The sequence below is a fragment of the Salvelinus alpinus genome, chromosome 12 (assembly GCF_045679555.1).
Source record: "Salvelinus alpinus chromosome 12, SLU_Salpinus.1, whole genome shotgun sequence".
NCBI classification, from domain to species: domain Eukaryota; kingdom Metazoa; phylum Chordata; class Actinopteri; order Salmoniformes; family Salmonidae; genus Salvelinus; species Salvelinus alpinus.
The window spans coordinates 40,392,197-40,405,145 of NC_092097.1; the positions used below are offsets into that span (position 1 = coordinate 40,392,197).

Genomic DNA, 12,949 nt, shown 5'->3' on the forward strand with positions numbered 1-12,949 from the left:
GTTCTCCATATAATTGAACACTGACATCTTCGTTAATCTTTTTGTTGGCGAACAACATTTGGCAAGATTTAGATAAAGATAACTTGAAACCCCATGATAAGGACCATTCCTCTACTGCTACAACATCGCCTTGCTTTTTCTCTTTTACATAAGGAATATTCCTTCCCTTTTTCCAAATGGCACCATCATCTGCATTTAACACCGACCCTATACCCTGTCCTTTTCCCCAAAAAATATCCATCAATCATCTTCGTGAATAAGCTAGTACTAATAGCACAACCCTGTGGCGTTCCATTTTCCACCTCATTCTCTTGATACCTTCCAGATCAGGAGGGGTTTAGGGTTTCGGTCAAACAACAAATCAATAATCCAGTTATGCATTCTCCCACTAATACCCATTCCATTCAATTCAATCTGTAGACCTTCCCGCCACATTGTATCATATGCTTTTTCAATATCAAAATATACTACTGATATCAGCTCCTTCATTGCCAAAGCTTTGGTTACCTCAGTACTAACTTGAACTAATGCATCAAGGGTAATCCTTCTTTTACTAAATCCACTCTGGTATGGATTAGGGTAGCACTCCTGTCCTCCATATTTTGTTAAATAAACTTAAAATCTCTCCCAAAACTTCTGTAGGCAGATGTTTAAACATAATGTAACATAATCGCTCCTCACCTGAAGCAGTACAACCACACCCCTCCTAAAACCTTGTTATTTCAAACATGGTGAATTTAGCATCCAGTGATTCTCCAGAATCACACATCTTATGGTGTACATCTTCATGCATTCTTAGCTTTTCTTCCTTGCGTCTTTTACATTCATCACTTAGATTGTGAACTTTATGCACTGCTGCAAAAGTTCTTCCTAGAGCGTCTGCTTTTTCTGTTTGAAACAGCCATAACATCTTCCTCAGCTAACACAGTTATCTGTAATCTCTTTCCTTTCCCCATCATCCTCTTTAACATTTTCCACACATCCACCAGTCGTTTCCCTTCCTAGTATAGAAGAACAGAATTCCCACCATGCACCTTTCTTTGCATTCTTATTCTCTCTGCATCACTACTCTGGACAGTTCTGACTTAGAATATGTGGACAACTACAAATACATAGTTGTCTGATTGGACTGTAAACTCTCCTTCCAGACTCACATTAAACATCTCCAATCCAAAATTAAATCTAGAATCGGCTTCCTATTTTGCAACAAAGCATCCTTCACTCATGCCGCCAAACATACCCTCGTAAAACTGACCATCCTACCGATCCTCGAATTCGGCGATGTCATTTACAAAATAGCCTCCAACACTCTACTCAACAAATTGGATGCAGTCTACCCACCATATACTACCCACCACTGCGACCTGTATGCTCTCGTTGGCTGGTCCTCGCATAATACTCGTCGCCAAACCCACTGGCTCCAGGTCATCTACAAGTCTCTGCTAGGTAAAGCCCCGCCTTATCTCAGCTCACTGGTCACCATAGCAGCACCCACCCGTAGCACGCGCTCCAGCAGGTATATCTCACTGGTCACCCCCAAAGCCAATTCTTCCTTTGGCCGCCTCTCCTTCCAGTTCTCTGCTGCCAATGACTGGAACGAACTGCAAAAATCTCTGAAGCTGGAGACTCTTACCTCCCTCACTAGCTTTAAGCACCAGCTGTCAGAGCAGCTCACAGATCACTGCACCTGTACATAGCTCATCTGTAAATAGCCCATCCAATCTACCTCATCCCCATACTGTATTTATTTATCTTGCTCCTTTGCACCCCAGTATCTCAACTTGCACATTCATCTTCTGCACATCCTACCATTCCAGTGTTTAATTGCTATATTGTAATTAATTTGCCACCATAGCCTATTGTGGTATCCCAGGAGGTCTACCCCGGGGGATGGTAATAGAGGAGAGGTACGTGAGGCGACGTTGGCTCACTCTGCTGGGAATATGGGAGCTGGGCACCACGGCACGGACAGCTAAGTGAAGGTAATTAGAGGAAAGTGCCAACCAGCCGTGGAGGCCAAATAAAAGGAGCACGATGGCACACCGCGGGAGAGAAGGGAGAGAGACGGACACCAGTTAAGAGAGAGAAGGGAGAGAGACGGACACCAGTTAAGAGAGAGAAGGGAGACCGAGCAAAACCTAAGTTATTTCTTTGATATATTTATTTTCTGTCTTAGTAAAGTTGTTTTTGCGGACTAAAGCCTCCCTGTCTCTGTGTCAATCTCTGCACGCTCCACACAACACCCCACGGTTTACCACACTATTTATTGCCTTACCTCTCTTATCCTACCTCATTTGCACATGCTGTATATAGATTCTTCTCCTGTATTATTGATTGTATGTTTGTTTATTCCATGTGTAACTCTGTGTTGTTGTATGTGTCGAACTGCTTTGCTTTATCTTGGCCAGGTCGCAGCCTACCTGGTTAAATAAAAAAAATGAGAGTCCTAGACAACACTCTCTTTCTCTGAAATACTATCATGCTATCAAATGTCAAATTATTCTGCAAAGTTTTAAAAGCATTATGATGCTCATTGATGGCTTTATTACATGTTTCAGTCCACCAAGGAACTATCTTCAGTCTACCACCCCCCCTCTTATTGGAATAGCCAATAAGGCAGCATCCAATATGACTAAATTCACAGATGCAGCAGTCTTCTACCAACCCTTCCATTGACAATTTATGACTTTCCTTTCACAAAGTGTAAAACAGTTCCCAGTTTGCTTGTCAAAGCACCAATTTGAAACAGGTTCCCTTTTCTGAAAACATATGTATTTATGTTTCACGTGACGTGAAAATGATCACTGCCGATTGTGGATTCTGTTGTCGCTTCCCACTCACATATACCAGCGATGCAGGACACCAATGTAAGATCTAAACATGATGATGTACCTCTAGTCACATTTACCCGTGTCCCCCGACCATTATTTATATAAACTAGTCCCCTCCGCTTGATAAAATCTTCAACCACAAAACCATTGGCACCTGTGATATTGCTGCCCCACAAACTGTAAAGCGCATTGAAATCTCCACACCATATCTCCTTAGCACCTTTACTGGATTTGGCAACTATGTCTAACTCAGATACAGAGATGGGCTTACAAGGATTATAGTAATTAAACAAGTGATATTACCCCCTTTTCAACAAATCTCCACTGCGACACATTCGTGTTCTTTGAAACCATTAATCGATGTGCTACACCTTCTTTGATAAATGTAGCACACCCACCACCCAAGCCCTCTGCTCTATCACTTCTCACGGAGATAAACCCAGGTAGTACAATCCAATTGAGGTTTAAATCATGTTTCTTGTACACACACCACGTCTGGTAAAACATCTAAATCATGTATAAACTTCTTAAATTCTTCTCCATTGGCTATCAAACTCTTTCCCACTCAGGGTTCTTCTTCTTCTTCTTCTATGATATAATGGCGGTCTGCAAACCAACATTAAAGGTGCATGCCGCCACCTACTGTGCTGAAGTGTATGGTCAATCACGGTTTACAACATTTCTAAATCCTCCTACCTAAGAAAATACTTCTGAGAAAATAAAAAAGAGCTCTACTAACTTCTATATTTATTTTTGTTAAAAAAATGACCCCCTTTTTCTCCCCAATTTAGATCTTGTCTCATCGCTGCAAATCCCCAACGGGCTCGGCAGGTGAAGGTCGAGTCATACGTCCTCCGAAACATAACTCGCCAAACCACGCTTCTTAACCCGGAAGCAAGCCGCACCAATGTGTCGGAGGAAACACCGTTCAACTGATGACCGAGGTCAGCCTGCAGGCTCCCGGCTCGCCACAAGAAGTCGCTAGAGCGCGATGAGCCAAGTAAAGCCCCCCCCCGGGCCAAGCCCTCACCTAACCCGGACGACGCCGGACCAATTGTGTGCCAACCTATGGGACTCTCGATCATGGCCGGTTGTGATACAGCCTGGAATCGAACCCAGGTCTGTAGTGATGCCTTTAGCACTGCAGTGCAGTTCCTTAGAGCGCTGTGCCACTCGGGAGGCCCAGCCTTACTAACTTCTAATAGACCTTCCCCAAAATCCCTTCCAAATCCCCCCAACCCCATCCAACCGCAGTGACCCTATAATTAAATCTTTCCCTCTCTTCAAAATACTTTCAACAATATAACAACACATACTCCATCGTTTCATCGACCATACACCCCAGACACAAACCATTCACATGCTTGCCAACCAGATGTAATGACAAATTCAATGTACAATGTACTAAGCGCAAACGAGCAAACACCACCTCTTCCTTCCTAATCTGACCTTTGAATCTTGGTCAACCACCGACCTTTCTTTGGAGGGCAAATAAATGCCGGCCCTTGGGATCAGAGTCCCATCTCTTCTGCCACACATCTATCAAAATGGCTCTGATTTTAAATTTGGCCTCACCTCTACTAGAGGTCGACCAATTATGATTTTTCAACGCCGATACCGATTATTGGAGGACCAAAAAAAGCCGATACTGATTAAATCGGCCGATTTATTTAATTTTATTTGTAATAATGACAATTACAACAATACTGAATGAACATTTATTTTAACTTAATATAATACATCAATAAAATCAATTTAGCCTCAAATAAATAATGAAACATGTTCAATTTGGTTTAAATAATGAAAGTAAAAGTGCAAGAAAGTAGAAGTGCAATATGTGCCATGTAAGAAAGCTAACGTTTAAGTTCCTTGCTCAGAACATGCGAACATATGAAAGCTGGTGGTTCCTTTTAACATGAGTCTTCAATATTCCCGGGTAAGAAGTTTTAGGTTGTAGTTATAGGACTATTTCTCTCTATACGATTTGTATTTCATATACCTTTGACTATTGGATGTTCTTATAGGCACTTTAGTATTGCCAGTGTAACAGTATAGCTTCCATCCCTCTCCTCGCTCCTACCTGGGCTCGAACCAGGAACACAACGACAACAGCCACCCTCGAAGCATCGTTACCCATGCAGAGCAAGGGGAATAAATACTCCAAGTCTCAGAGCGAGTGACGTTTGAAACGCTATTAGCGCGCACCCCGCTAACTAGCTAGCCATTTCACATCGGTTACACCAGCCTAATCTCGGGAGTTGATAGGCTTGAAGCACAGCGAAGAGCTTCTGGCAAAATGCAGGAAAGTGCTGTTTGAATGAATGCTTACGAGCCTGCTGCTGCCTACCACCGCTCAGTCAGACTGCTCTATCAAATCATAGACTTAGTTATAACATAATAACACACAGAAATACAAGCCTTAGGTCATTAATATGGTCAAATCCAGAAACTATCATCTCGAAAACAAGATGTTTATTCTTTCAGTGAAATACGGAACCGTTCCGTATTTTATCTAAACGGGTGGCATCCATAAGTCTAAATATTCCTGTTACATTGCACAACCTTCAATGTTATGTCATAATTACGTAAAATTCTGGCAAATTAGTTCGCAATGAGCCAGGCGGCCCAAACTGTTGCATATACTCTGACTCTGCGTGCAATGAACGCAAGAGAAGTGACACAATTTCACCTAGTTAATATTGCCTGCTAACCTGGATTTCTTTTAGCTAAATATGCAGGTTTAAAAATATATACTTCTGTGTATTGATTTTAAGAAAGGCATTGATGTTTATGGTTAGGTACACGTTGGAGCAACGACAGTCCTTTTTCGCGAATGCGCACTGCATCTATTATATGCAACGCAGGACACGGTAGATAAACTAGTAATATCATCAACCATGTGTAGTTAACTAGTGATTATGATTGATTGATTGTTTTTTATAAGATAAGTTTAATGCTAGCTAGCAACTTACCTTGGCTTCTTACTGCATTCGCGTAACAGGGAGGCTCCTCGTGAGGCAGGTGGTTAGAGCGTTGGACTAGTTAACCGTAAGGTTGCAAGATTGAATCCCTGAGCTGACATGGTAAAAATCTGTCATTCTGCCCCTGAACAAGGCAGTTAACCCACCGTTCCTAGGCCGTCATTGAAAATAAGAATGTGTTCTTAACTGACTTGCCTAGTTAAATAAAGGTGTAAAAAAAAAAATTGCCGTCCAAAATTACCGATTTACGATTGTTATGAAAACTTGAAATCGGCCCTAATTAATCGGCCATTCCGATTAATCGGTCGACCTCTAACCTCTACCCAGTGGAACATTAATATAAATTATATCTTGTGTCAAAGCCTTTCTGGCTAACTGGTGTACAATTTCATTCCCTTCCACACACGAATGTGCTGGGACCCAGCAGAATCTCACTAATGCACCCATTTTCTCAATTCTCCATAATAACATGAATACCTCTAATAGTATGTCATTCCTATTAGATTTAACAGATGATAAACTATTCAATACAGACAGAGAATCTGAGCATACTATAATTCTAACAGGTTGTACGTCCTCCACCCACTGGAGGGCAACTATTATCACCAACAGTTCAACTGAGTGTATTGACAGTTCATCTGTTAGTCTTCTTCATATCTGCACATCAAATTCAGGAATGTAAACACCTGCTCCTGTGCGCCCACTATATAGGTCCTTGGATCCATCTGTGAAAAGCAGTCAAAAACTATAAAAACTTCTACCAATCTAATTGTCAACCAGTTTCCCTATAGCACTGACTTCTGACCAATCTTTCCTTTTCTCTACCAAGGTTAGATCGGTTGCCTCCAACAAGTCTGTCCCCAAACAATTTGATTTAATGGTTTAAAGAATTAAACTTTCAAATGGCTCTTTGTTGACTGTTGCTGGGTGCTATCGTCCTCCATCAGCACCGGCCTGTACCCTACCTGCCCTAAACTCTCTCCTGGCCCCTTACACTAAGTCTGAATGTGTCCTGCTAGGTGACCTAAACTGGGACATGCTTTAACCACCTGACCAAGTTCTAAAGCAATGGGACTCCCTAAATCTTTCTCAGATTATTACCAACCCCACAAGGTATGACTCCAAACACCCAGAAAAGGCTACTCTCCTCGATGTTATCCTCACAGATAATCCTGATAGGTATCAGTCTGGTGTTTTCTGTAATGACCTTAGTGATCACTGTTTTATAGCCGGTGTTCGTAATGGCTGCTCATTGAAACAACCTGTCCTGATTTGTCATGGACGCTTGCTAAAAAACTTTAATGAGCAAGCCTTCCTTCATGAACTGTCCTCTGTAAATTGGTATAGAATCAGCTTGATTCCCTCTGTCACAGACAATTGGACCTTCTTTTTTGATATTTTCAGTGGTATTGTTAACAAACACACCCCCATAAAGAAAATGATAATTAAAAACAGGTTCAGCCCCTGGTTCGACCGTGATCTAGCAGAGTTACTCCACCTCAAGAATTGCACTTGGCGAAAGGCTCGGCACACGCATACTCAGGGTCTCGTTCAGGCAAATGAGAAATAAGTGCACTCAGGCTATCCGGAAGGCCAAAGTTACTTTAAGGAGCAGTTCTCTCTCTGTGTGTCCAACCTCAAGAAGTTCTGGAAAACAGTTAAAGACCTGGAGAATAAACCCTCCTCCTCACAGCTGCCCATGTCCCTTAATGTTGATGATGTGGTTGTTACTGACAAGAAGCACATGGCTAAGCTCTTTAATCACCACATCGTTAGGTCAGGATTCCTATTTGACTCGGCCATGCCTCCTTGCCCGTCCAACATTTCCTCATCTCCCACCCCTTCTAATGTGACTATCCCTGATGCTTCTCCCTCTTTTCCCCCTGCCACGCCACAAAGTGTCTCCCTGCAGGCAGTGAGTCCCTGAGTCCGAGGTGCTAAAGGAGCTTCTGAAACTTGACCCCAAAAAAACATCTGGGTCAGATGGTTTAGACCCTTTCTTTTTTAAGGTTGCTGCCCCTATCATCGCCAAGCCTGTCTCTGACCTTTTTAACCTGTCTCTCCTTTCTGGAAGGCAGCCACGGTTCATCCTTTATTTAAAGGGGAGATCAAGCTGATCCTAACTGTTATAGGCCTATTTCTATTTTGCCCTGTTAATCAAAAGTGTTGGAAAAACTTGTCAATAATCAACTGACTGGCTTTCTTGATGTCCATAGTTGTAACGCTCGTCGTTAGGTGGAAGAGAGGAGGACCAAATTGCAGCGTGGTACGTTTCCATATTTATTGGAATACTTAACAACACGAACAAAACAATAAACAGAAAATGAAACTAACGACGCTACAGACCTGAACATGTGAACATAGAGAAAATGAACGCAACGAACAGGAACAATCACCCACAAACAAACAGTGAGAACAGCCTACCTAAATATGGTTCCCAATCAGAGGAAACGTAAAACACCTGCCCCTGATTGAGAACCATATCAGGCTAGTTGACAACCCTAAACCAAACATAGAAACACATAACATAGAATGCCCACCCAGCTCACGTCCTGACCAACTAAACAAGACTGAACAAAGGAAATAAGGTCAGGAACGTGACAATAGTATTCTCTCTGGTATGCAGTCTGGTTTCCGCTCAGGTTATGGATGTGTCACTGCAACCTTAAAGGTCCTCAATGATGTCTCCATTGCCCTTGATTCTAAGCAATGTTGTGCTGCTATTTTTATTGACTTGGCCAAAGCTTTTGATACGGTAGACCATCCCATTCTTGTGGACCGGCTAAGGAGTATCGGTATCTCTGAGGGGTCTTTGGCCTGGTTTGCTAACTACCTCTCCCAAAGAGTGCAGTGTATAAAGTCAGAACATCTGCTGTCTCAGCCACTACCTATCACCAAGGGGGTACCCCAAGGCTCGATCCTAGGCCCCACGCTCTTCTCAATTGACATCAACAACATAGCTCAGGCAGTAGGAAGCTCTCTCATCCATTTATATTCAGATGATAGTCTTATACTCAGCAGGGCCCTCCTCGGATTTTGTGTTCAATGCTCTACAACAACGCTTTCTTAGTGTCCAACAAGCTTTCTCTACCCTTAACCTTGTTCTGAACACCTCCAAAACAAAGGTCATGTGGTTTGGTAAGAAGAATGCCCCTCTCCCCACGTGTGATTACTACCTCTGAGGGTTTAGAGCTTGAGGTAGTCACCTCATACAAGTACTTGGGAGTATGGCTAGACGGTACACTGCCCTTCTCTCAGCACATAACAAAGCTGCAGGCTAAAGTTCAATCTAGACTTGGTTTCCTCTATTGTAATCGCTCCACTTTCACCCCAGCTGCCAAACTAACCCTGATTCAGATGACCATCCTACCCATGCTAGATTACGGCGACATAATTTATAGATCGGCGGGTAAGGGTGCTCTCGAACAGCTAGATGATCTTTACCATTCCGCCATCAGATTTGCCACCAATGCTCCTTATAGGACACATCACTGCACTCTATCCTCCTCTGTAAACTGGTCATCTCTGTATAACTGTCGCAAGACCCACTGGTTGATGCTTATTTATAAAACCATCTTAGGCCTCACTCCCCCCTATCTGAGATATCTACTACAGCCCTATTCCTCCACATACAACACCCATTCTGCCAGTCACATTCTGTTAAAGGTCCCCAAAGCACACACATCCCTGGGTCGCTCCTCTTTTCAATTCGCTGCAACTAGCGACTGGAACAAACACTCAAACTGGACAGTTTTATCTCAATCTCTTCATTCAAAGACTCAATCATGGATACTCATACTGACAGTTGTGGCTGCTTTGCGTGATGTATTGTTGTCTCTACCTTCTTGCCCTTTGTGTTGTTGTCTGTGCCCAATAATGTTTGTACCATGTTTTGTGATGCTACCATGTTGTGTTGCTACCATGTTGTTGTCATTTTGTGTTGCTACCATGTTGTTGTCATGTTGTGTTACTACCATGTGTTGGTGCCTTGCTATGTTGTTGTCTTAGGTCTCTCTTTATGTAGTGTTGTGTTGTCTCTCTTGTCGTGATGTGTGTTTTGTCGTCATTGTAAATAAAAATTTGTTCTTAACTGGCTTGCCTAGTTAAATAAAGGTTCAATAAAATAACAATTTAAAAAATCTACAGGATCCGGGAGTAACCATGGAGGAACATCCCCTTTCACCACAGAAAGGCCAACCTCCAACTCCCTCAAACCATCAAACCACTCTCATCAGCAAGCTTTCCAACTGTCCAACCAAAACCACTGCCTTGTCTATTAGTATATTCCCTACAGTCATCTAGAACAGCAGCAGTGGGATGCTCAACCTCACAGCCTTTCAACACAAGAAGCTAATGACAATTTTTTACACCATATACATAAAGGCATCTCACCTGCCTCCACTTGTAAGGCACATACAGATGTTGATTTAAATGCACCAATAAATATCCTTAAAGCTATATACTGGAGTCTGTCCATCTTTTGAAGCCAAGTCTTTGCCGCTGTTCCATAAACTATACACCCGTAATCAATTGTCATTCTGATCAGAGCTATAAATATGCATCAACGATTGTCTGTCAGCACCCCATTCATAACTAGAGACTGAGCGCATAAGATTCACCACCTTCTTACATTTTGTTCCAACATTTATGACTTGATCTTTCCATGTATATTGCTCATATACCCCAATATTTGTACTTAGAAACCCTCAGCATACGCTGTCCATACAGAAACAACTGTATATATCAGCAACGTTCTTCTTCCAGAAGAACATACAAGACTTCGCTCCACTCAGGGAAGCCAGGTCTACTAAATATAGCCCAATGACTACTCAAAACCCACCCACAAGACCTGAACATTTCCCCCCCGAAAACTTTTGCAGCAAGAGAGGAGTTGCCACATTTATCCAATAGGTGTCTCTATAATGACAATCTAAATACAACGGGTAAAATTGTATTACTTTGTTCTCTGCATTTTTCCCTTTGTTATTGGTTCATCACACCAAATGATTTGATCTGAACTATAGAAGTGATTTAACCATAGTGAATGGTTAAGAAGCATGTTTTTTTTCAGAAAATATTATTGTTAAACATTGTAAAATAGTGTTATTACAAGTCACATTCCTCTAAAATAATCCTATTTTCAACTGGAGTATAAAAATCGAAAGGGAGTTTTATTTTACTATTAATCAATCAATCACTACTAGACTATTAGAATTTGATAGTCCTCACCTATGCTCACTGCTCTCTCTCTCCTCCGACTTTAATTTTCTGGACAATGTTAGCTAGCTAGCTTGCTAAGCATACAGTAGTGATGCACAGGTCAGTTGTTTGTTCACCGGCACCTTTCCGCAATTGCTAATAACCTATCCGCAACCGCCTGACTTTTTCACTGTGATAAAGTGAAAATCTGATGCCTGCACCCGAGCCTAACCTGCAAATATAGAAAATTCATTGCCTAGAAGGCCAGAATCCCGGAGTCGCCTCTTCACTGTTGACGTTGAGACTGGTGTTTTGCGGGTACTATAAAATGAAGCTGCCAATTAAGGACTTGTGAGGCGTCTGTTTCTCAAACTAGACACTCTAATGTACTTGTCCTCTTGATCAGTTGTGCACCGGGGCCTCCCACTCCTCTTTCTATTCTGGTTAGAGACAGCTTGCGATGTTCTATGAAGGGAGTAGTACAGAGCGTTGTACGAGCTCTTCAGTTTCTTGCCAATTTCTCACATGGAATAGCCTTCATTTCTCAGAACAAGAATAGACTGACGAGTTTCAGAAGAAAGGTCTTTGTTTCTGGCCATTTTGAGCCTGTAATCGAACCCACAAATACTGATGCTCCAGATACTCAACTAGTCTAAAGGCCAGTTTTATTACTTCTTTAATCAGAACAACAGTTTCAGCTGTGCTAGCATAATTGCAAAAGGGTTTTCTAATTATCAATTAGCCTTTTAAAATGATAAACTTGGATTAGCTAACACAACGTGCCATTGGAACACAGGAGTGATGGTTGCTGATAATGGGCCTCTGTACGTCTATGTAGATATTCCATAAAAAAACTGCCATTTCCAGCTACAATAGTCATTTACAACATTAACAATGTCTACACTGTATTTCTGATCAATTTGATGTTATTTTAATGGACAAAAAATGTGCTTTACTTTCAAAAACAAGGACATTTCTAATTGGGGATTTTAGAAACTCTTAAAATAAGGGCTGTGTTTCGTGTAGGTTACCCTGGCATGACGTTTTGATAATCATGTAAATCTCTCTCGGACAAGGTGACTTTTATCAATTTATTAGTCTCTATTTATTCTCAGATTCAAAAATGCTAATTAGCATCAAAATAGACATCATGCAAAACTATAAATCCCTGCAAGCTCCTGCATGTCATTTCTAGCTGACACCTTTGCTAACAGGTATTGTGTCAATAAATCTTTTTCACAAGACAGTTCACAGAATTGTCTATTTAAAGAAATGTAGCCAATTTATTCATTACTACATTTAGCTAATATTAGATTGTTAATCCAGAAAATCTTACCTTTGCCTCGATTCGGTAGTCTTGCCCAGATCATCATGGCATTTGTAGTTCTTTATGATAGCCAAATTAGCAGCTAATTAACGTTACATTTTTGGGGGGTAAATACAGGTGAATATATTGATAAAAGTCACCTTGTCCACCTGGTACTCTATAGCCTGCATCACTGCCTGATAGTCAGAAGTATCAGGTCACAGTGAAATAAATAGATTTGTTTTTCTAAACAAGAGAAATTACATGGCGGTAGCGGTGCAATTTAGAAGTAGCCCAAAAACCCAATACATTTTCACCCGCACATTCTTTTTCAAAGTAGCCCAATTGCAAAGTTGATGCAGAGAGGAAGAAGAGAGAGACCCAACTCGGCAGAAAATCTGTCTCCCTCCAGCAGGTAGCGTACCAAGCAAGGAGTTTTGGTATGGAGGTCAATGAGAGTGTCAAATTTGGTCAACAATAAAATGAATGGATTATTTGCTACGTGAGGTTTATTTGATCAAATATACGTTTTTACAAGTGTACTGATATAAGTAGAACACATGACATCCTGGCAACTTTGAGAAAAAACACTATGTCCGAGTTGTCTCGAGATGGCTATTCATGGCATGAGA

General features: G+C 41.6%; 1 long non-coding RNA gene across 1 annotated transcript; it reads left to right on the plus strand.

The window, feature by feature from the left end:
• Positions 1-7,244: 7,244 nt before the first annotated feature.
• On the plus strand, positions 7,245-10,270 carry LOC139536085 (uncharacterized). The gene is made up of 2 exons (XR_011667256.1): positions 7,245-8,078; positions 9,959-10,270. It is a non-coding gene; the product is annotated as an uncharacterized lncRNA (long non-coding RNA).
• The last annotated feature ends 2,679 nt before the right edge of the window (positions 10,271-12,949 follow it).